Here is a 24,047-nt window from a genome sequence, read left to right as displayed (position 1 = left end):
CTATGAAAAACACATTATGGACTGTAAAATCTGGCCTCTTCCTCCATAATATCCTCTATAATATCTGATATTTGTTGTGCCTTTACCCTGTAGAGATTTTACTACAGAAATGTCACAAGGGAGACCAGCATTTCTCAAACTGAGAGTCCTGACCCAAAAAGGATTCACAGAGGAGTCACAAGGTTATTTTAGAAAGTGGTCACTGTATTGCTACCCTTGCTTCTGAGCTGCCATCAGATCTGGGTAGCACCTGGCTCCAAAGGCAGTGCCATACTAGTAACAGCACAAAAGTAAAGGGTGGCAATACCATACCATGCCACATAATCTATGCTTCCGAACTGGGCTCCAGGCCAGCAGCCATCTCTTTCCAGCTGCCCAGCTCTGAATGCAGACCAGCAGCAGAGCAGAAGTAATGATAGCAGCACTGCAAACCCCTACAATAATTGTGCAACTCCCCCAACAACACTTTTATGAGTAAAGAACCTAAAATTACAACATATTGACATTTATGACTTAAATAGATGAAATCATGAAATTTACCACTTTTAACATAAGGCCATGAAAATGCCCAAGTGTACTGTGAATTTGGTAGAACCCTACTCATGATGAATTTCATACATATTAGCAAAAAAACCAGGAATTCTTTGTTTTTGAACTGTAATTTTTGTCATTTAGTACTGTTCTTGGAATTCCATGCCATGCAAATACATATTTAATGTGCCTGTCAACTGTTGATGCTATGGTATATTCAAATGACTTTACTTCTGGGAAAATAAATAAAACAGTTCATTATAACCAGCTGATCATGCCTTCCTAAGATGAACAGTTCAGTTCCAACTTTGTCCCCTGGACCTTGGGAGTTGCATGGTAACACTGGTTCCTTCCGGTAGGAATCACTATACTTCTGTCCACCTGCTAACCATTACCCCAAAGGTTATTATTTCCTCTGATCAGTAAGTAATTGCCAATTTCCCATCATTTATGAAAGTCCTCTCATGATAAGTGATACAGAATGATAACAGAATCTCAACAAAGACTTTCTTTATCATCTTAGCACACATGGTTACTTTGAAACCCTGATAACATATGTCTAGATTAATACTAGTGCGGCTCTCTGATTTATTAATAATTTCTGCTGATTTTCTTCTTCCTTGCTCCCTCTTTTGTAATATTTTGCATCTTAGCAACCTTTCATTTCCTCTTGGACAATTATAATTTGGTAATTGGAAATAATAGAACCTTCTGACTAGTTAAAATTATGTCACTGCTCATTTCTTAATTCATGTACAATTCAGACTCTCTATGATTAAGTGATTTGGATTTATCATTTTCCTTTGGATCCTTAGTTCTAAATATATATAAAATGAAGGCTATCAAAGGCAGGCTAAAGTGAAGACATCCTCTTGAGACAGAGGAAGCCTTATCAACTGGAGAGAATTTTTTTTTTCTGTGTAACACCCTCTGCCACGTGAAAAGCAAGATGGGGAAAAGTATATAATAAACTGTCAGTTTTTATAACATCATAGGCTTTCATGAAGATTCAATAATCTAAGTGATGTCATAGCTGCCTCAGGTAATGAATACTGCATGCTGCATAAAACTATGATTTATTACTATGATGGCACTTTACAGCATCAAGGGCTAACTCTGGGACTCACTGGGATTTCTATTCCATATCAACTTGTCTTGGAATGGCTTTTAAATCTCTAGTTCACAGGGAGGAGACCAGAAAATAATGGCATCAAACAGAACTGATATTTTTAGAATGTGTGCAAATAGACCAAGGAAACACAATGGGGTTGATTTATGGATTGGCTTGTGTTGGCTTTATTTAAAGAAATAAGTAATGGCTACTATAAGTATTAATGTCCTCATAGGATGTATAGCTACATGACCTGCTACTCAATTGTACTTTGAGTGCTCCATCGCTGTAAAGCTTTTTGAGTAGGCTGTTAGGCAATCAAAGGTTGCTACACTTTTGCCATCTCAATGTCCTTTGATCTCCATAATCAACTCCCTCCTCTGTATAATGTAAACTTTATTAAGTAAATTGCAGGCTCTCAAGAATAGCCACACAGAAGAAATGACTATACCTGGAGGAAATAGAGAGCCCTACAAAATAAACAGCAAGTTGGCTCATAGTCATGCTTTTACAATGAGAAATCCCGTGGCACCTTATAGACGAACAGATATATTGGAGCATTGTACTATATGCCATCATGTGCAAGAAATGCCCCTCTGCCATATATATCGGCCTAACTGGACAGTCCCTACATAAAAGAATAAACGGACGCAAATCAGATATCAGGAATTTTAATATACAAAAGCCTGTAGGAGAACACTTTAATTTCCCTGGACACACAGTAGCAGATTTAAAAGTAGCCATCTTGCAACAACAACAAAATCTTTAAAAACAGACTTCAAAGAGAAACTGCGGAGCTACAATTCATCTGTAAATTTGACACTATTTTTTTAGGATTAAACAAAGACTGTGAATGGCTAGCCAACTACAAAAGTAGTTTCTCCTCTCTTGGTGTTCACACCTCCACATCAACTGCTAGAAGTGGGCCACATCCTCCCTGTCTGAAATGACCTTGTTATTTCTAACCTTACTCTTGATTGGAACTGTTTTTCTTATGCCTGTAAATTTATACCTGTCTCTGGAATTTCCCCTACATGCATCTGACGAAGTGGATCTTTGCCCATGAAAGCTTATACTCCAATATATCTGTTAGTCTATAAGGTGCCACAGGACTTCCCGTTGTTCTTGCAGATTCAGACTAACATGGCTACCCCTCTGACACTTGTCAATCATGCTTTTGGATTTCTGTTTATTACAAAAGCGCAAGGGCTTCCTGATTTGCTCCATAGCATAATTTATTTGGATTTTGGGAACAAAATGCATATTTGTAAATGTATTCACCCTTAAATCTTAAGCCAAAGACCAGCCCAAGACCTATCCCATGCCAGCTCATTCAACTAAGGAGCTGTTTAATGTTAGTGTGGACATTTGGACTCAGATTGGAGCCTGAATTCTAGGACTCTGAGTTTGGAGGGTCCCAGAGCTCATATTGCCACCAGAGCTACACCACAATTAACAGCCCATTACATGAGCCCCGAGAGCCAAAGCAGCTATCATGGGCTAGCCACAGGGTGTCTAATTGTGGTGTAGGCATATCCAAAGTGATTCTCTTTAGTGGAAAATCATGCTGTTCCACATTGCCCTACACAGCATTTAATAAACTGGCTTTTACTAATGGCTGCGAATGTTTCCAAAGCAACTACTTTAAATAATGCCAATCAATTACCCCTTGAAACCATTTTATAATATTTGTCTTTGATGTTTCTAATTTGAAAAAGGCAAAAAAGGGGGGCAAAGGGTGGAAATTTAAAATACGAGTTAGGCCTTGAAACCCTACCCCCGAAAGTTTCATGTTTTGTAAAATCAAGACATGTATTACTTGAAGTGAGAAGAAAACACATTCTCAGCAAATAAATTGTATGTACAAAACAACAATACCAATGTATAACTGTACAACTGTTCAGCAATTTCTTACCAATGAGTAAACTGATAAGAAAAGAACAAAGTTTACTAATGCAATATCAACAATGGCAAAAATCTAAAAATCAAGAAAGATTAGTTATCACCTTTATGAAGCAATGTGCTTACAATGGAGACTTCTAATGATAGGAAAAAGGAAATGTTCAGTGTGAGTCACTTACACAACTAAGCCTTATTTCTTGATAGGCTCAGTTTCTTGGTCCCTAGACAAACAGAGCTACTTCATATAGAAGAAAGTATTTGGATCGGTAGAAGCTAGCATGCATTGATGAAATCCTTAATAGAACCTCAACCTGACCCCTTGTTTGGCACTCACCAGAGAGAAAGAGAGCAATTCTTAGCTATCATTTTTATTATGATATCACCCAGAGGCCTCGGCCAGATCAGTGCTGGAATGACACCCTACAAATGCATAATGAGACAGTCTATGCTTCAAAGAGCTTACAATCTAAAAGGACAAGGCAGCAAAGGGTAGGGAGGGGAGTAGGTGCAGAGAAGTGAAGTGACTTTCCCAGGTCACATAGTAGGGTTTAGAACCCACATCTCCTGATGCTCAGTTTGCTGCCCTCTTCACTGAATTTACCTGATTAGCGGTTGTAGTCAGTTGATTGAGATATAATGTTTGAAGACGGTTTAAAAACCTTTGTTGTTTAAGATGTTCAAATGTGTCAGATCTTAACTTAGAAGTCAAAAAGGGCAGGTACTCATGTCCTGTCCCAAACTTCCAAGTTTTTTTTTCTCATCCCCTCCAGAAGAGCGAAGAAAAAAGTTCTCAGACACGAGTATTAATTATTTTTAAGGACTGTGCACGCAGGATTTATTCCAGCATAGATTATGAGGACCTGATTTTTTTGTTCAAAAGCATACTGATGTTTCACCATCAGATGAAATAGGATCGCATAGGCACATCCCAATTAAATGGATTACAGCTAATAATTTAAGACTGTTGACCCTTTCCTAACTCTCTCTCGTAAATCCTATTTTTTATTGCTACTTTCCCTACCACCCATCTTGCTCAATGAAGATTTCTTTGCCTGATCAGTTTATTCTGGTCTCCCTTCCATTCTATACAGATATATCAGCAAAGAATGTCTGAAAAGTGTTGAGGGGAACGTTTCACCAAAGGCTTCTCACCTGCTAAACACAGCAAGCTCCAGTGATGGAAAGAAAACATTGCTTAAAATCTGTCAACACACAGGCTGAATTTAAAAACTGAGGGCAATCCTGGCTGAAATGGGACTCTGAGCAACTGTACCTAAATCTGGAACCAATTTTGACTTTATAGTTTCCATTTATTGCAACATTTATAACAAACTTTAAATAATGTAATTCTTACTGGCCTGACAAAAAATGGAAACATACAACCGAGACACTATCTGCCATATGCCTGGCTTGTACATTTTGTTACCTGACTGTAATGGCAAATCACTATTCACATCCTAGGTAAAGCAGATAACAGGTATGATGCACTGCCAATTATAAAGCTAGCTAGGTACATGCACAATCATTATTACTTCACTTCATTGATTTGAATTGCTAGTTAGTTTTAACATGCTGCTGTAATCGTATTTATTCTCATCAGAAACTTAATCCAAGTCCTATTCATGACAACAAAAAGATACAAAAAAGGGAGTTAAAAGGGGCCAAAGGTGTTTGATCATCAGATTTGTTCACAACTGAAATACAGAATTGTCTTTAAAAGTACTGAAAATTTTACATGTAAACTTTCAGACAGGTGTGACATGCAGAACACATGTTTAAGAGAGCCCGTGACCTATTTTGCTGGCTTATTGAATCTGACACCAAAAAGAAAAGCTATAAAGCTCAAAATCAACTTTTATTCCAAAAAGTCTGCAAAATCTAAACTGTGATCTTATTCATGCCCCTCAGGACTTCTTTGGACAAGATTTCACAGCAAAAACCACCACTCCAAATACTGTGCTCCATTTCCCATCTACAAGAACTTTTAGAGTTCCAACAACTGCTAGAGGTTTCCAAATACAAGAGACATTTTAGATTTACACCAAGAAATCCATGCCAAACATTAGTAATCATTGTGGTCCCCTTAAGAAAAAAGTTGAACTGTAACATAAACACTTTGAAATACAGCATATGTAAAATCTTACTTTGATTTCTTCAGAGTCTGTTGATGTCCACCGGATTTCTCACCTAAAGAAAAAAAGGCAGAATGACTCAATGTAAAGTTTTGAGACATGCCTAATACATCTTTATTGTCATTAGAGAGATTCAAAAAGATGGTCAAGAACAAGCAACAATGCACTTTTATATTTTACCTTCAATCCCAGTTTCCTGGGACATGCCATATATGTTAGACCCCAACAGCAAAGGGTATTGACTGATGTTTTTACTATGTGTTTAAACATATATTTACATTCATTTATATAAAGTAGACAACTATTAGGGTTACAAACAAAACAAAGGTTGACAAATTAAAAAAAAACATCCTCTTTTACTTTAGAGAGAGGCTCTTCCACATTCCAGCCTATGAAGACAGACATGATATCTGTTTTATATACATGATATTGCATACTCCAGCCTAGCAGGTAAGGATAATCTGGGTGTACTGTTTGGACTCAACAACAATTGTGATCTTTGTGGGAAATACAGGTGTGAACATATACATAGCCCAGAGCATTAAGGACATGTGAAGTTAACACAAAGTTTCTTATTGACTCCAATGGTCTTTGGATTGGGTTCTAAGAGAAGGATCAGTATTAAAAAAGTGCAGCTCATGCCTACTGACCATATTTAATCATTTCCAAAGTATACTACAGATGATACACTCTACATTGAGAGGCAAAGTTCCTTCAATGTAAATTCCTTCTTTGTGAAAAGCAATTTTTAAAATTGGTCTCCTTTTACAAAAATTACAAGAAAAAGAAATACAAAACCATTGGCCTAAACTTTTCAGCAGAGGAACTGACATGAGAAACCTTTCGATATTATTGTGCTAATTATATAGTGGAGCTACTGGACCTGGCTGGAAATTTTTCAATGAATACATTTTAGTGATAAAAGAAATTTCTTGTGCTCAAATTTCTGCCAAAAATACTGACATTTTCCCAGGCAGTCTTAAAACATTCCTTAGAGAGAGGGGTAAAAAATAATCCTTACAGGTACACTCAAACTTACACAGTTCTAAGACACCTTTGTTTAATCAAATCCAATATTTTTTCCCCTGAAGCTTTTGTAACGCACAGTATACATAGAATGGTCATCAGTAAACAGTATTTGGATAGTCTCAGAAGGGTAGTCTATAACTTAAAAATCTTAAACAACAAATGGTCCTGCAGCACCTTAGGCTATGTCTACACTTGCTCCCTAGTTCGAACTAGGGATGCAAATGTAGTAGACCGAAATTGCTAATGAAGCGGGGATTTAAATATCCTGCACTTTATTAGCATAATCTCTCCCACATGCTATTCTGCTCACCAGTGGATTCGAACCAGGAAGTACGCTCCGGGATGCATTAGTTCAAATTAAACCCCTTGGTTTGAACTACCATTACTTCTCATTTTTTTGAGGAGTAACGTTAGTTTGATCCAAGGGGTTTGATTCGAACTAATGCATCCCGGAGCTCACTTCCTGGCTTGAATCAGCTTTCTAATGAAGCGCGGGATATTTAAATCCCCGCTTCATTAGCAATTTCGGTCAGCTACATTTGCATCCCTAGTTTGAACTAGGGAGCAAGTGTAAACGTACCCTTAGAGACTAACAAAAAATATAGATAGTATCAAGAACTTTTGTGGGCACAACCCACTTCTTCAGAGGAATAGAGTAAGGGGTACAAATAGAAGAAAAAAGGGGAAATGGGGAGGGAAGAGAAGGAAAAAAAATCTTAATTAGAGTGTCTGTGCTACATGAGGCTAATAGAGTGAGCTATAAGTACCCAATACTTTTGATGTCAGGATGTCGAATATAGCAGCCCATCCAGTTCATGTCTTTGTTCAAATCTTGATTAAAAGTGGCAAATTTGCAAATAAAGGCATGTTCCATAGCTTCTCTGTCCAGCTGGTTTTTGAAATTGCTTTGTAAGTGTATAGTCACTTTGGGTACATCTACACCAGTGGTGCCCAACGCGGTGCCTGCAGGTGCCATGGCGCCCGCCGGGGCATTTATGTGTGTCCGCTGAAACATCTGGGCAGGCCCCGCCCTTGGTGCGCTGCACATGTGTGGTGCCAGCCCCGGGCATATGGGTAGCCCCTGCCCCGAGCATGCAGCACATGTACGGTGCCGGTCCTGGGCTCAGGTACGTGGGTGGTCCTCACCCTCGGGCATGCGGCACATGCGTGGCCCCACCCCCAGTAGCGCAGCACGTGAGTGGCCCTGTCCCTGGGCACCCGGCAGCCATGAAAGGTTGGGGACCACTGATCTACACATTGGGGGTATTGTATCCTGAAATAGGTACCCCGCATCTATTGAACATGCCTGCTATTTTGGCAACCCTGTAACCTTCGTTCCGCAAGGGTTAAGCGATGTCTCAAAATAGCATGTTATTTTGAAATCTGGCGCTGTATAGATGTATCAAATTTTGAAATATGTTATTTTGAAATAAAATCGAAATAAGAAATGCAAATTGCATATCTTATTTCAAGTTCAGGGAGCTGTGTAGATACACCCTATTAGATCCATTAGTGAGTACCTAGGCAAGTTAAAATGTTCCCCAGCAGGTTTCAATGTATTACCATTTCAAATATCTGATTTGCATCCATTAATCCTTTGTGGTAGAGATTGTCCAGTTTGGTCAATATACATGGCAGAGGGGATTTGCTGGCATTTGATGGCATAGATCACCTTAGTGAATGTGCAGTTGTATGTAGGTCCTGTGATGATGTCACTTGTATAGCTGTGTGGACAGAGCTGGTACCAGAGTTTATTGCATGGGTTGGTTCCTGGGTGAGTATTATTGACGTTTGTTGCATGGTTGCTGGAAAGTGTTTCAGGTTAGGGGGTTTTCTATAGGTGAGGATTGGCCTGTCCCCCAAATCCTGTGAGAGGGAGGGATCATTTTCTAGGATAGGTTTTTTCCACAAAAGCCACCAAAACACACAGGAAAGACTCTAAAGCTGTGAGGTGCAACTTGAGGTACTGCAAGGACTGAGCCCAAGGTAGGGCAGGTAGTATTCTATAATTTCCTCCCTTCCCTTCAGTTGATTGCACTCCAGTACTACAAACTCTAAGCATTCAAATACCACGAGTCAGGACCCCAAAATGCTTAAAGTTAGCTTTGATGCTTTTTTAAAAAATAGGGGATTCTACCCCATCTCCTGTCTTCCTGAAACCATTTCTGGTCTCTGAGCCTTTAGGATGCCCCAAGGTCATGGTCTCACTTTTTTTTTTCTCAGCAGCCATGAGTGTTAGTAGTATGTGGTGGTTTAAAAAAATGAAAGCTGAGATTCTCTTCTGATCACTAGACTTCAGGAACTGGGGCTTTAAGACCAACATATAAACATGATAAAAGTGTAAGTTGCCAACAGTGTTCTTTCAGGGGCTCCACAGAAACTCAGAAACACAGAAACTTGACTGCAAGGAGAATCAAAGCACTCCCTAGCAAAACTTCCTTTTAGTTACTCTTAGCTCAGGCTACCCTGTCTACCATCAACGCAAGGGAGACAATGACTAGCAGTCTACAGTTCCATTCTCCTCTCCAGTGCATCTTTTGCTGCTGAAGCCCAGCCTATAGCTGATTTGCCTTACTGACACCAAATCTAAGCCTGTTACCAGTTTGTTCTGCCTATTTCCTGACTCCGCATCAGATGATCTGGGGGAAGGTAAGGAGCAGGAAGAGCTACTGCCACAGCTAGTCTTTTCTCATTCATGATGGGCCATGGCAGGAGCAGGAGGAGAAACCTGAGAGGGATACTCAGGAGGGAAAGGTCCAAGGAGCTATTTCTGAGGCAGCTGCAGAATGCCTGGGGCTGGACTGAAGAGATCTGAATGATCACTGCACTCCAGGAAGCCAGCAGGAGTGGTAGCAGCCATCTAGGAGAAGAAATTCAGGAAGACAGACATGCATACAAGAGACCAGAAGTGGTAGCATCACTTTCCATTTTTAGCTTTTTCAGTTGTAGCTGGAGCTTGTGACAATGGGAGCTTCAGATACCGCCACCATTTAATTGTCACCTATCTGACCCTGTCTCAGATGTTATAAACATAATCCATTACATCGATACCTGCACTGCAGCTTAGCAAATAAATAAATAAATAAAAAATAAATAAATAATTAAATTTAGTTTTATATTAAGATGTGTTTGGCTTCCTGGGGTGCTTTATATTTCACTTGCTGTGAAATTTCATCTAAATGGCTGTTTCTGCATCGAGTGCATTAAAAGATGTATATTTTGCTTGAAAAGAGACCACTTAAAAAGTGCTTGTCTTAGGGGAAATTCTCAAGAATGGTTCGAGTTGTGAATTCATGTAAAAATGAAGAGGCAAAAAAATTAAACAGTTTTTGAGTCGTTTTGCATATTATCAGTTCAGCATATGCTAACGTGGCTTTTGATTTCACTGCTGTTCCCCTTCACTCCCAGCTGTGCTACTGTAATAAGTAATAAATAATAATAATTTCTATTTAAACAAAAAACAACTGGGAGCTTGTGAACGTATTACTACTCTAGCTGTTCCTTTCAACACTATGTCTCCACACCTGCCTGACTAGCAATTCTTCCAGGAAAAAGGGCGTGATCCTGGAGGGACTTACATGCTTCAGTAAAATCCTGCTTGGAGAAGCAGAGGCATGAAATAGCCTGAATTGGCTTTAGCTTTTTCCAGTAAGTATGCTCACGGTAGGGGAATTCAGCCTACATTTGGGCTAGGCATTTCTGCAACAAACAGAAAGGGGGTTAAATAGAGGGGTATATTTTTAGGAAAAAAAATTAAATATGAAAAGAAGCTGCTGTTGCTCAAATGATATATTTAATGGGCCAGCTGTGGATACAATATTCATTTTATTCAGGAGTTAAGCGTTTATCAATATAAATGAAGAATGGCCTCTCTTTAGGTAAAAATGGGCAAAACATTTTGCACTGCTTCCAGCACACAGTTGTGTCTAGTGCCTGCCACTGAAACATCTCAATGTCTAAGTTCTGCCGTTCTTGGGGAGTTCTGCAGCTATAGAAAAGGGGATCCAAAAGTGCCACTTGAATGCATAGTTTGGCTTATGTTCTTTCAATAAAACTCAACCTCATTTGTGTTCTGGACAGTCTCAAGTATTTCTCTCCCCTTTTTTGTGCATATCCTCCTCTCTACACTCAACCAAAACTCTGGCACCAGTGTACTTATTAGACACTGGAGTCGTGTGCTTGAGCTCCACCGAGTCCTCTCTTTTCAATGCTTCCACACGGTCTCCTCCCTGTTCACTCTTGCAGCCTTTTCATGCTGCTCCCCTATCTCAGGACAACTTCGTCTTAGCATCAAGAAACCTGCTTCCTCCTAACATACACTTCCTTCACTCAGCCTTTCAACACTGACCTCATCCCTGAGGGTATGTCTACACTACCCTGCTAGTTCGAACTAGCGGGGTAATGTAGGCATACCGCACTTGCAAATGAAGCCCGGGATTTGAATTTCCCGGGCTTCATTTGCATAAGCGGGGAGCCGCCATTTTTAAAACCCCGCTGGTTCGAACCCCGTGCAGCGCAGCTACACGGGGCACGAACTAGGTAGTTCGAACTAGGTTTCCTAGTTCGAACTACCGTTACTCCATATGAAATGGCAGCTCCCCGCTTATGCAAATGATGCCCGGGAAATTCAAATCCCGGGCTTCATTTGCAAGTGCGGTATGCCTACATTACCCTCCTAGTTCGAACTAGGAGGGTAGTGTAGACATACCCAGAGTTACTTGGCTCCCATTTCCTCATTTGATGTTTATTGTTTATTACAGTCATGTTTGTTATGGTCCAAACACACAGTTTACTCAGGCAAAAACTCCTATGAAAAGATAAGGGGTTAAATTCAGCCCTGTACACAACAGGCTGCAGCTCCATTAACTTCAGTAGAATTGCACCTGCTTAATGTAGATATGATTTTGGCCCACTGATATTCAGTGGGCAATTCTGACCAAGTCAAAATGCAGGACTCCAGAATTGGGGCATTAGATTTCAAAATAGCTGGGTCAGAGATTTATTTATTTATTTACATTTCTGCTAAACATATTGATCACTTAAGGTGAAACTTACCTCCACACAGAAGGCCAACATGAGGTCTATGCACCACTTAATTCCCACACAAAATGCCAGATGTGTGAAATACATATGAATATTTTAACATTATGCACATTCTCAATGGGATTACTTACATATGTAAAGTTAAGCACGGGCATGAATGTTTGGAAGATTCTGGCTTAGGTCCTCAGGGTAGTTTTTGTGTTGGCTGTCTCTGCTGGGGTGGATTTTACTCTTACAATGTGCTACGAATCATTAAGAATAACTGCTGTCTTTCCCTCATGAATGTTTGGAAGATTCTGGCTTATGTCCCCGGGGTAGGCTTTGTGTTGGCTCTTTCTGTGAGAGTGAATTTTACCCTTACCATGCACTATGAATGATTAAGAATAATAATACACTCAGCAGGAAAAAGTTACTAAAACCAATCATTTTAGCATAGCTGAGGCTTGATCAGTGACATTCAAATCCTTAAATAACCCCCTTTTTATTTTGCTTTCCGTCTCTCATTGTGTCATATTACAGCACTTAGTTTGTGGGTTTGTTTCACTAAGGCTAATAATTTTCCTGGGGAGCATGATAAGACTGTTCCATTTAATCTATGCTGCCTATTTTGTTTCATTTCTTCAAAACGTATTACTTTCCATTTTTATATCAGATAGTATTTCCATTTCTTGGTCCAGTCTCCTAAGAAATCTTTATTCACCTGGATTTAGTTAGCATGTTAGCCATTCTTTGTCTTTTTTCCAATGTTATGATTTTCATCCATATCTATATCTAGTCAAGATAGTCCCAGAACCATCTGGAACCTGCCCCCTTCTAGCTAGAGAAAATGAAAAAAAACCCAAAAACAAAACCCTGAACTCCAAGAACCAAAAACATGTATCTGGTTTTTAATCCTCTTCTCTGACCCAAAGATTATGATGATGTTATTACATCTTAGCCTGTCATCTTTCTTATGGAAATTCATCAGTTGGTTTTTGAAAATCTAAATCTGTAAGGTTCAGTGTCACATCCTGTTACTGTAATGGCAATAATACCTTGCAGCCTGTTTCAAAACCTGTTGATTTTGAATACCATTAGATTCAAATGGATTTTGGATTGGGTCCTTAAAGAATACAAAAAGTTAATTAGCAAGAGTTTACTGTCATATGTCCACAGTGGAAATCTCTATCCTAATCATGTCTCTTTTTGCTCCCTAAATAAAGTCTAAAAACAATACACAGTTGTTTTCCCTAAAGTGATAAGTAATGTTTCATCTAATATTGTTTCAAATACTTTTCTCCAAAAGAAGGAAATAGACTACATTTTTAATATCTTGTTTCAGTTATTTTCTGTACAATAGTACTACAGTATATTTGCTATGTCCCGTCCTTAGGAATCTGCCCATTCCTCAAAAACCAATATTGCAATAGTCTAAAACATACCTGATGTTCTTCAATTTATCCCTGTTTAGTGTACTTGCTCCTGCTTTTTCTTGATACTAGAATTTGTTTTGACCCTGCATGGTTGTCCAGCAAGAGGAGTGTATTATGGAATTCACTATAGCTTAAATGCCATTGTATAAGGGATAAGGTAAAATTGTGGTCTCTCTGCTCACAGGATAAGTAGAACACAATGATAGCATATAAAATGTTGAAGGACATCATTTATAGTCATAGGAGCTGGCTAGCAGGCTTTGAAGTCTATATTTCTATCAGGAAATGCTGAGGGCTGATTTTAAGGTATATTGACTCCCTCACCCGATTATCTAAAGGTTTAGATGTCATCTGGACATTCTGATAACTGGGGTTCTAGCACGAGAACATGCACAAGAAAAAGAAATGTGAAATATTGCATATGGAACCAAACTTTGGGATGAGACACAATTTATTTTCCTAATTTAAATTTGAGCTTCCTTCTGTTATTGCAAACAGCAAAAATCATAATCATAATGGGAATAAAATAAGACCCATAGGATGTGGAAATATGAGTGGCTGAAGTATACTAATAAAAGTAAGTCATGTGCCTCACCTTAGACAGTGATAGATGTTCTTATTCAAACAACTGTGCCACTTTTAATTAAAAGAGAATTTAAAAGGTTTTAGTGCTGCAGCTTATTGTTTCTATGAGACTATTTCATGATCAAGAGGCCCTTGTTTTTAATAAATTGAAAATGAGTCTAGTTAAGTGGAAATGACTGTATGGGAAATGGAAACATTTCAAAGCATACCCATGATTGCTATAAACAGTGTCCTTTGTGTCTGCGTGATGGAACAGAAAGGATATGAATAAATGACAGCAGATACAGTATAGAATTGTATATGCATTTTATTTGTATATGCAATATAAAAGTGATAATTTTATACAGTATTTCAAAAACATATAACCATTACCATTTTAAGAGGGGATGGATGGAGGGAGAGAGATATAGAGAGAGCGCACATGCATGCACGTATGCATGCATGCACGCACAAGTAGTGGAATAAGTCCAAGTCATAAAGGCTGGACAGGGACATTAACTCTTTCTAAAATCAGTGGTTTTCAGGAACATTGTTTTGTTTCAGGTTCATCTCCAGATAGGCAATGTCCAGAGCTGGGCCGTGTTCCCTCTAATCTTTTCCATCCATGAGCAGAATTTTCTAACTATGTGAGGAATAAATTTTTGTGTTCACCAAGGCATATGTCAATGTGCACCACCAGTAAAAACAAAAAACCTAGCTGATTAGTATTCTGCTAATCATCTGGGTGGCCTCTGAATAGCTTCTGAGTGGCGGTGAGCTGGGTGAATTTTTCTGGGAGAAATACGTTATTCAGCAAATAATGCAGTTTTGGTCAATCCTAAATCCAATTTGACATGACTAATTTTGACCATTCACAAAGTGGTTACAGGTGGTGCAGCCTCCCCACTTATAACCTTTAACTCAGGCACTCAGGATGTGACACATCCAATTTGCAATGACCCAAAATGGATTTATTCAATTCACTGAAAATTCACAAAACATTCAGACTTGGTTCCACCCGAACAGCCCACCCTTTCCCCAATTTTAAAGTGCTTCTGAATCCAAAGGTCAGTTATTTACTCAGCTCTAACCTCTATGGCTCAGTCTCTCTCTCTCTAATGCCTGTGCACACACATCACCAATTTCCCTTCTTTAAAGAACATTAAGGGATCCCAGGAGGAGTTCAGTATTAACAACTGAAGACATGCTGAAGTTAAAGTTCAGCACAGGACCTTAACTTTGTCCCTTCATGCATACACATTAGCAGTGTTACCGAAACAGAGGATGACCAAGAAATAAAACAAACAAAATGAAATGTGAAACTGACAAGACAGATGTTAAATGTCACCGCTCAAGCAATTCTGAATTTGCTGTTTTTCATCCCCAGTCTTATACTTCATATCCAGGTTCTGTCTTTAGAGAGCTTGTCCTTATATTGTAAAGCACCCTCTCGCTCTCACATACACACCTTAATGCAATACTCCCCATAAGAGTACTTTTAAACAGATTTTAATTGACTTCTCTAAGGGATTTTTTAAAAACAGAAAATATACATTCCATATCCTTCAAGTGTTTGACTAGATATGAGTGGAACACCATATTGTACCAGGTAATGACATAGTATAGGGAGGACTCTAGTGCAAGGTGCCCTCTAAGCTGAGCAGTAGCTGCCAGGAGCTGGATGGGGCTCATTAAGCAACTGCAGGGCCATGCTACTGCCCAGTTTAGAGGAAATCTTAGTCCAGCGAAGCTCTAGCACAGTGAGTACCCACCACAGCCACACAAATGCTGCTGTAATTTGTGCTGGCTGCCCACAAACCCAAACGATTGCACTATCAGCATAGATCATTGAGGCACTGGGATTCCCTGGCTGTGCCCCCTTAACCTTTACTACAACTCTTGCCACAGCAGGCAGAGGGGATGAGGGTGGCAAAGGAACAGCTACAGAAGCTTTCCACGCCAACAAATTTCCTACACAAACTGATTATTCCTATGCCTCATTAAACTGATTTTAGGACAGCTTCACCCCCACTGAAATGGCCCAACAGGAGCTGGCCAAAAGAGTATCATGCAAATCAAATGAAGCAAATGCCAAAGGCTAAATTGTGTCCATCTCCCAGTGAAATCAATGGGAGTTATAGTTGCATGTGTATTTGAGGAAAGAATCTAATTCCAATTCTCTCAACTAGTTCACACATAAAAGAGGCAAGTTGTTGAGCTTAGCAGAGCTTGTCTTCAGGCCACTTTGTCTCTCACCAACATCCTGGGACCACCACAGGTACACCAATACTGAAAACAACAATGTGCATAAGATGACAATGCTGCCCTGAAATACAGGAGTTGACATTCTAACTGTTAAAAATGCTCAAGCTATGATACACTCCTACTTATTTAAATTACTAGTATGCCTTAAACTACAACACAGAAAAAATATGTATTTTGCTAAACATAAGGGAATCCTCTTAGCTGTTCACAAGTGGTAATGTTGCACTGGAAAATATGACTAAACTGGCACTGAGAGTTGCTAGGGAATGAAATGAGACAGTTGCTAAGGCAAAACACTATCTGAAAATGCCTGACATTCTCTCCAAAGGTTCTTGTAGTTTGATCTTCCATTTTGGCTTTGTGTTACCAGAAACTAAAAATTACAGAAGTGGCGGGTATGAATATGTACTGTTGCTAAGGATTGATGCAGTTGCCAGGTGAAAATGGCCTCCATTAACCTGTCACAAATATCTAAATATGTTGATAGCAATGGGCTGTTAAGGAGACAGTCTTGGAAAATTGGGTGATCTATTACTTCTCTGAACTGCCATCTAGAGCAGTAATATTCCAGTAAAGCAACTGGAGTATGTGTTGCTCATTCATTTTGTTATTTCAGAATAACTGACATTCTGAAATAAAAAAAGAGTGTCTATGCTACAAGCCTTTATTTCGAAATAATGTTGAGCTAGAAGACTTCTTACTCTAACTCCTGTAACCCTCAAAATATGAGTAGTAAGGGAAGTCAAAGGCAGATGTAGCTGAAGCTGCATAGTTTAAATTGACTTTAGCCCTGCTGTGTAGATGTATACTTTATTCACACAAATTAGGTTCAGTAGTTTGTCTAATTTATAATTCAACAAAGTGCAAACAATTTGAGTGTCTAATTTAATGATGATATTATTGAATAAATGTGCTCTAAGGGAAAACCCAAGGGATGCACCCTTCATATTTTTTTCAAATTATAAAGCACATTTTTAACTAGGCATGTAGTAGAATCTAATAGATCATCGTGACCTGGAATACTAGCTGCTCATGTGGTTAGAGGTAGAAGATTGTAGATGGGTTGAACCTCTGTAGTCTGGCACACTCTGGTCCAGTAAAATCCATGGTCCAGCATGATTTTAGTTAGCTGGATGTTCACTTTTCATGAGTGTGGAAAGTTTTCTGTGGTCCCATAAAGTTTGTTTAGAGTCACTAGTCCTGCCTCTCAGGGTTCTGTGCTGTTATTTAGCTCTAAATTCTCCTAAATGTCTTCTAAGAGCCCAGTAAGTAATGGAAGTGTTGGTAGTGCTGAGACACAATATTGACCTCTTATGGTTCAGCAAATTCTCTGGTTCAGCACTGGTCAGGTCCTGAGGGTGCCCAACCAAAGGTTTCAACCTATATTTGATAACTGTGTCTTTCAGTCTTCTTTCATTTCCTTTAGTACCTTCTCCGAGACACATTACCTTTACATCCTTCCCAGGGCCCATGTTAGCACATAGGATCAAAACTAATCACTCCTGTCCCTCACTAACATTTGAAGTTGCAGCCATGTGCTTTAGGGTGTTGAGATAAAGTGTTCTGCCCTCTGTGCTAAGAACTCTTCTTAAGGCTTCTCCGGGGTTGCTCTTGTTTCCTCACACCAATTGGGTTTTTCCACTTAACAGCTTCATGTGTGAATCTTTGTGTTGACATCCAAGATACACACCCTAAACATGTTCAGGGCTTCCATAGGAATCTCTGGAAATGAAAAGTTGTTGGCAATTTTTCTGATCTCTTTGTTGGTGATGAAGTCTTTCTAACCAATGCCCAGAATCTTTCATCAGCACTTATTTTTGAGAGCATTTAAAATTTTGGTAGCTCTCCAGACATATGTTAGCACAGAGATTACAGATGAACTGAAGTTCTCAATTTTGATCTTTTGCTGTAGAGCTTTAACTTGCTTACATGGCTGAATTATTAAATGCTATGGATGCCTTTCTATTCTTGATGTCACTTCCTTCTTGAAGTCTCTGGTGACCAATAGGGTGCTGCTCACATATGGGAACTGTTCTACTTTCTTGATACTCTTGCCTTCTAACACGATGTTATTCCTTCACATCAGGGTTACAAGGATATTTGTTACAGCATAACTAATTTTGAGCCCTGCTTAGTCTGATGCTTTTAACCAGGTTTTGTGCCTTTGTTTGTAACTTTGTAGCAGTGTTGCTCGGTAGCATGATATCAATGTAAGGTGGGTCTTCTAGACATTTGCCCTCTACCCATGTTATTTTAGTGTTTGGGTTGTGAATACACATCTTCAATATTTAGACTATGGCAATGCCAAACAATAAATTAAAAAAAGACAGCCCTATTTTATACCAGTGTCCATTTTAATGATATTGATGACAGTCTCAGTTTTACTTTAGGCATATTTTAGTTGTTTCCAAAGTAAAATAATAACACAGACACTGTGAAATCCATAGGACAGATTTTTTAATTATTGTGTGTCTCAAACATAACAGACATTCTTTCTAAGATGCTAGTTAAAACAGTAGTGCTGGTGCTTTTCTAGCAATTTGCATAGTATTACCAATAGTCCTTAGCATTGCAATTATGCTTGTACAACCTCATCTGAGTCATTTCAGACAGCAGCTCCTTAGTTATGAACCAAATTACAGAGGAAGGGGGGGGACAGCAGAGCCATTTCACCAAAACATCTACGTAGAAGGACTAAAAGAACATGACTCCAGTTCAAGACTAACTTGCTGCACAGTATTTAGATATAGTACAAACTATAAGCATATAATCTGCCATTCAGACAAGAGCATTGCAGAGAAATTGAGTAACTCACAAATGCCACAGAGATATCTGATGAAGCTATAAAAGTTCAGGAAGATCAAAAACCAAGATTTCATAAGAGAACAATAATGGTCAGGCCAGCTGGAGGATTCATTCCATCTTTAGGAACCATCCTTGAAAGCATTCCACCATCTCTCATACCTTCCAGATGGCCTGTGAAATTGCTGTGGTGTTCTTGCCTCAGCTGCAGGTTTTAAAAGACAGATTTATAATAAAAAGTCACTTAAGAGTAAGATCTCATGAAAACATCTGCCAGTGGTTCCACCCAAACTTAGAGGTAACTGCTGAAGTTATAAGAGCCAAGACAGCACATGACTGCTCTTGTGTTATGGAAGCTTATGTCTGTAAGCTTAGCTTTGACTGACACATTATTTCCTCTCTGCACCCCAATCTATTTTCTGCCTCACTAAGCTTATAAAACTCTGCATAAATTCTCCCTCTCAGCCTGTTCTGTAATCCTGTGAACACATTGTCTTCCTGTTCGTTCCTTCAGCCAGCAAGCACCAGCTGTTGGATCCTGGAAACAATTTTATTTATGTAAAAAAAAAAAAAGATGATCAGAAAGCTGTGAAAACTGCAAAATATTGTGGCTGTGTAGAAGTGGTTGAGTGAGAGAGTTTGACTTAGGTAAAAAAAAAAAAAAAAATCAGGCTTCCATCAATCAATGTACGACCCAGCCCTGGTTAAATCTGTTTATTGAGGAAAGATAAAAATCTCAACATGCTCATTTAGTAAACTAATCCAATTTTGATTGTTCTGTTTGTGCATTGATCAGAAGTCATACTAGAAATGAAAGAACTGGAATGAACACAAATTAATAATCTTAATACTGACTCTCATATTGCATCATCAATTGTTCCCTTAGTTTTAATTGGAAACAAACCTGAATGCAGACACCCTTCTTTTTTTTTCAAATTACAAAACACATTTTCAAGTTTTCAAAAAAGAGAATGGAAACTATTTTTCAAGATTTCAGCAGTAGTTCATTAACATATGCATATAGTCTCCACAGAGATCTAAAGTAACAAATTGCATGGGTACAGCTAAGTCATTGCATGGGGCAAAGTCTCAACATTGTAATCAGTCTACATAATGAGCTGGGCTTTGCAGAGATCTTTCAGGAGACAGAATGCTTCCCCACGGGCTAATGGCTAATTACTACCACAACCCTGAGGTTGTATAGCTGCTACCACTGAAGAGAGGATAGGATCCATATCCCACATAATCCTTTTTGCACCATCATTTGCCTCTCCCCACTAACATTCAGAGAGTTCTCACGTGGCAAAACTCCATACCACACAAGGTGTTGTGCACTCTCTATCTAGCCTACTCAAATCTTGCCTCCACTTGTATAGCAGAACTGTACCATATTCATTGTCAATGAACCCTCTGCGATTATAGTAACAAGGGGAAGATGTGATCTTTATGGAATACTACAGATTTCCTGCATGTACTAGAGGGTGTACTAGAGAATAAAGTGTGCTCTGGACCTTCTCCATTACAATGCACTGCACAGGGGGAAAACAGAATGCTGCTGTCAGTGTTCACTGAACATGTGAGCAGTTAGTTGGTGTATTCATCTGTGCTTTGCATTAGAAAACAGACACACCTACATGAATGAGTATAGAGAGTGTGTTATTGAGGGGAAACTATATCCCACCTTTTTTCCGGCATAGTAAGTGCCACTGGTGCCCACATCTTCTTCATCATTTCCACATGCAGAATGCCTCAAACCACTTTTATGTGTCTAATGTAGCTACAACCGTCTTCTGTCCCCGCGAATGATTATTGTGCTCATTTTGCCAAATAACTGTATCTTCGCTGTTCCCTCTAAGCTGTGTGCTCATGCAGCCACTCAGGAGAGATTCAGATGCCACCCGACTGATTAGTAGAATGCTGACAGCTAGGGTTTTTTGGTGGTACCCATTTGCACATGCCTCAGTGCACATACAAAAAATTATTCTGTACATGGATGGAGAAAGATCCACATATGGATGGAAAAGATTACAGGGAACAATGGTAACCTCCCACCTTTTCTTGTTGGTGTCACTGGAAACATTTCAGTTGTCAAATGTCCATAGAGAAGATAGTAAGAGAGAAATGCAGACTGCAGCTAGAGAAGTATCGCAGTCACTGGGTCAACACTTAGCAAGGAGTGTCTGACAGCAGCCAGATCTATGTGTTTGCTTTGGCTATTGATTTTGGAGGATTATGACTTCCTTTTTGAAGATTTAATTGCAGCTGTGTCTGCACAGAACTATTTTTAGAGCACCATACAATCACTTTTTAGAAGAGAAACCCAGTGAGGTGAAGGGGTTTAGGTAAGTCTGAGCAGCTTCTTGTATTCAGAGGTTAAAGGAATATGACTGGTACAGGTTGAACCTCTCTAGTCTGACAAAATCCATGGTCCAGCATGATTTTAGTTAGTCGGATGTCCACTTTTCATGGATTTGGCCAAATTTCCCATAACGTTTCTTTACAGCCACCAGTCCCAGCTCTCAGTGATCTGTGCTGCTATTTAACACTAATTTATCCCTTAAAGGCCAATATGAAGTCATGCGGCATATCTCCCAATGATCTGGAAACTCTAGTTCAGGACAGATTGTCCTGGCAACAAACCATTGTACAGGGTCTTAATTGCTTTGAGAGTCAGCATATCCAGGCATTGAAAGAAAAGCACAGGATCCGAAAAGAAAATATAGTGTCTGCAGTTGGCAGCTTTTTATATGACATCCATAATCGGCTCTGCCGATCAAGGATTGGTTTAGTTGCTCATCAATGGCGTCATAGAAGATCCATTGATAGATGGCTCAGTCAGTCCCCTGCCCCCTCAAAAAAAAAACCCACCCTAAATGTCTTCTAAGAGCCCAGTTAGCAGTGGAAGGGTTGGTAATGCTGGCAAACAATATTGACCTCCTGTGGTCCAGCAAATTCTCTAGTTTGGTCCCAAGGGTGTCACAATAAAGAGGTTCAACCCGTAGTTTCGTTCCAGACAATATACCTGGAGTAAGTGCTGCCCTGTTTTCTTATTTGCAGAAATAATGTTCCCTGGGGGAGCAAGGAAAGAGAACATCACAGTGCAGAAGTTGGCAGGTGTTATGAACCTATTCATGAGAAAAAGGGGGTTATGTGAAATAGTTATTCCAACTTTGACCCACCTCTGCTGTGCTTTAAAAATAGCCCTGGTGTTCACACTGTGTTCCATCTCTTTGGCTACGTCTACACTGGCCCCTTTTCCGAAAGGGGCATGCTAATTTTCAACTTCAGAATAGGGAAATCCGCGGGAGATTTAAATATCCCCCGCGGGTTTTAAATAAAGATGTCGGCCGCTTTTTTCTGGCTTGGGGAAAAGCCGGAAGAAAGCGGCGGACATCTTTATTTAAATCCCGCGGGGGATATTTAAATCCCCCACAGATTTCCCTATTCTGAAGTTGAAAATTAGCATGCCCTTTCGGAAAAGGGGCCAGTGTAGACGTAGCCTTTAAGTGTACACTATTACGCACTATGCGGCACAAAAGCATAACACAATGAGCCAGCAAGAGTTATCTGAGATAAAGTTACTTCAATAAGTAACTGAAATAAAAATACAATTGCAATAAATAACAGCTTTACTACAAACACATATACAGTCTATTATCTGTTAAAGAGTGAAACCAGGGAGCTTAATAGATACTTCACTATGCAAACATCTGGAATGGTTTTCTATGTAAATTGAATTCAATATTGTGAAAGGTGCTGGACTGACAATACCCTTCTGTATTCATCTCTAAGACAGATAATGCCGAGGTAGCAACAGTGCAACCATCTCCACACTTTCGTGCTCTAGCAAAGAAATGGAGCAACCACATCTAGGGTAGCTTAATCTCCACACTCAGATTCACTCTCTCTTTGGCCTCTGAGTCTGCCTCCAAAAACTCATTCAGGTAGCCAAAAGCAAGATACAGTACTTTTGGCAACAAGCAAATTACAAGAGTTGTTACAGCCACTGTCTCTCTCTTTTTACTCTGACCCTCACTTTGTATTTAACCCCCCCTCCAACAAAAAAACAAAAAAAGAGGGGAGCTGTCCGCCATTAAAGACAAAGAGGGCTTTAAAAAACTTTAAAATCAGCACTAGAAGGACTTTTAGGTCCCCTGAGAGTCCTACCTGTGCTCTAGTGAGCTTCCTCTCAAATGTTATGTCACAGTGGGAGATATACCAGTCATGAAAGGCAAATTTCTTCAGCTGCTGTGGGATAGCTAAGGTTCAGCTTACTCTGCCTGTTGACTGTAAAGCTACACTGGGATATCTTTCTTCTCTGCTTGGTTGGCCATCCCTGAAGTCGCTCAGTGAAAGGAGAGAGCCATAAGCATAATCTATTTCTCTACTCATTTTCTTTCCAACCTGCTTCCCCAAGCTGATGATTATGGAAAAAATCCCTTTGTCCAGAAAGGGAAAGGGGACATGATATGGGTAATAAGGCCATTCCAAATTCATGCCAATAAAACCTTTAGACTTCACTCTTGTGTTTTCCTTTTCTTGGATAGCTCCCTTTCCACCTTTGGGGTGATGTCCAATTCACACAGTTTATTACATCGTTTCCAATTTAGCATGCATTTTTTCTCTTTTTGAATCCCCATGTCATTCCTCTGAATTCTATTAGCAACAGAAATAGTTCATGCCATTATTACAATAATTTATAAAGTTATTTCATAACAATATAAGAACATTTCTTCCAACCCCATTCATATAACTTCCAATATTGAAGTGAAAACTTTGTTTGATCCTGAAATAGTTGTGCGCTCTCTTCTCTGACTGGCATATGCTTTTTTTTTTTTTTTTTTTTTTTAAAAACATGTACTACTATATCTAGATGCCAATTTTGAAAAAAAAGGCAAGAGAAAACTTGATGTAGTGTAATTTTCTGTAGAGAATATGATGAACATCCCTCACCCCTATAGTCCCATTATAACCTGCAAAATGTGTACAAATAGAGAGTCTAAAGTAGGAATCTCTCTCCTCATCCTGTGGCTCTTTACTATGTAGTTGATAGCTCAATCTTCAAACTTACATGGTAAGTGTCAGGACTGCAGCAATCTGCATACAAAACCACAGAATTATTTTGCACCAATGTATCTGAAACAAATACCCCAAGTGCAACTAGAAATTATTCTTACATTTTGGTACCTGCACTTCTACACGCTAAAGTTTCAGACTGAACTAGATGCTCATCATGGCCAACTTCAAAGGGGTGTG

At 39.3% G+C, this 24,047-nt stretch overlaps 1 protein-coding gene across 4 annotated transcripts in view; it reads right to left on the bottom strand.

Moving 5' to 3' along the window:
* Positions 1-24,047, bottom strand: part of PTPRD (protein tyrosine phosphatase receptor type D) — a 1,779,541-nt gene that overhangs the window by 636,024 nt on the left and 1,119,470 nt on the right. For all 4 annotated transcript variants that reach the window (XM_075931585.1, XM_075931599.1, XM_075931586.1 and 1 more), the window contains exon 8: positions 5,689-5,731. The gene's annotated coding sequence lies outside the window, so the exon portion shown is untranslated. The remainder of the gene's footprint in view (positions 1-5,688; positions 5,732-24,047) is intronic.

This window comes from Pelodiscus sinensis, chromosome 6 (genome assembly GCF_049634645.1).
Source record: "Pelodiscus sinensis isolate JC-2024 chromosome 6, ASM4963464v1, whole genome shotgun sequence".
Lineage (NCBI taxonomy): Eukaryota > Metazoa > Chordata > Testudines > Trionychidae > Pelodiscus > Pelodiscus sinensis.
The sequence above is the reverse complement of the archived record's forward strand: the minus strand, read 5'-3'. Positions and strand labels throughout refer to the sequence as shown.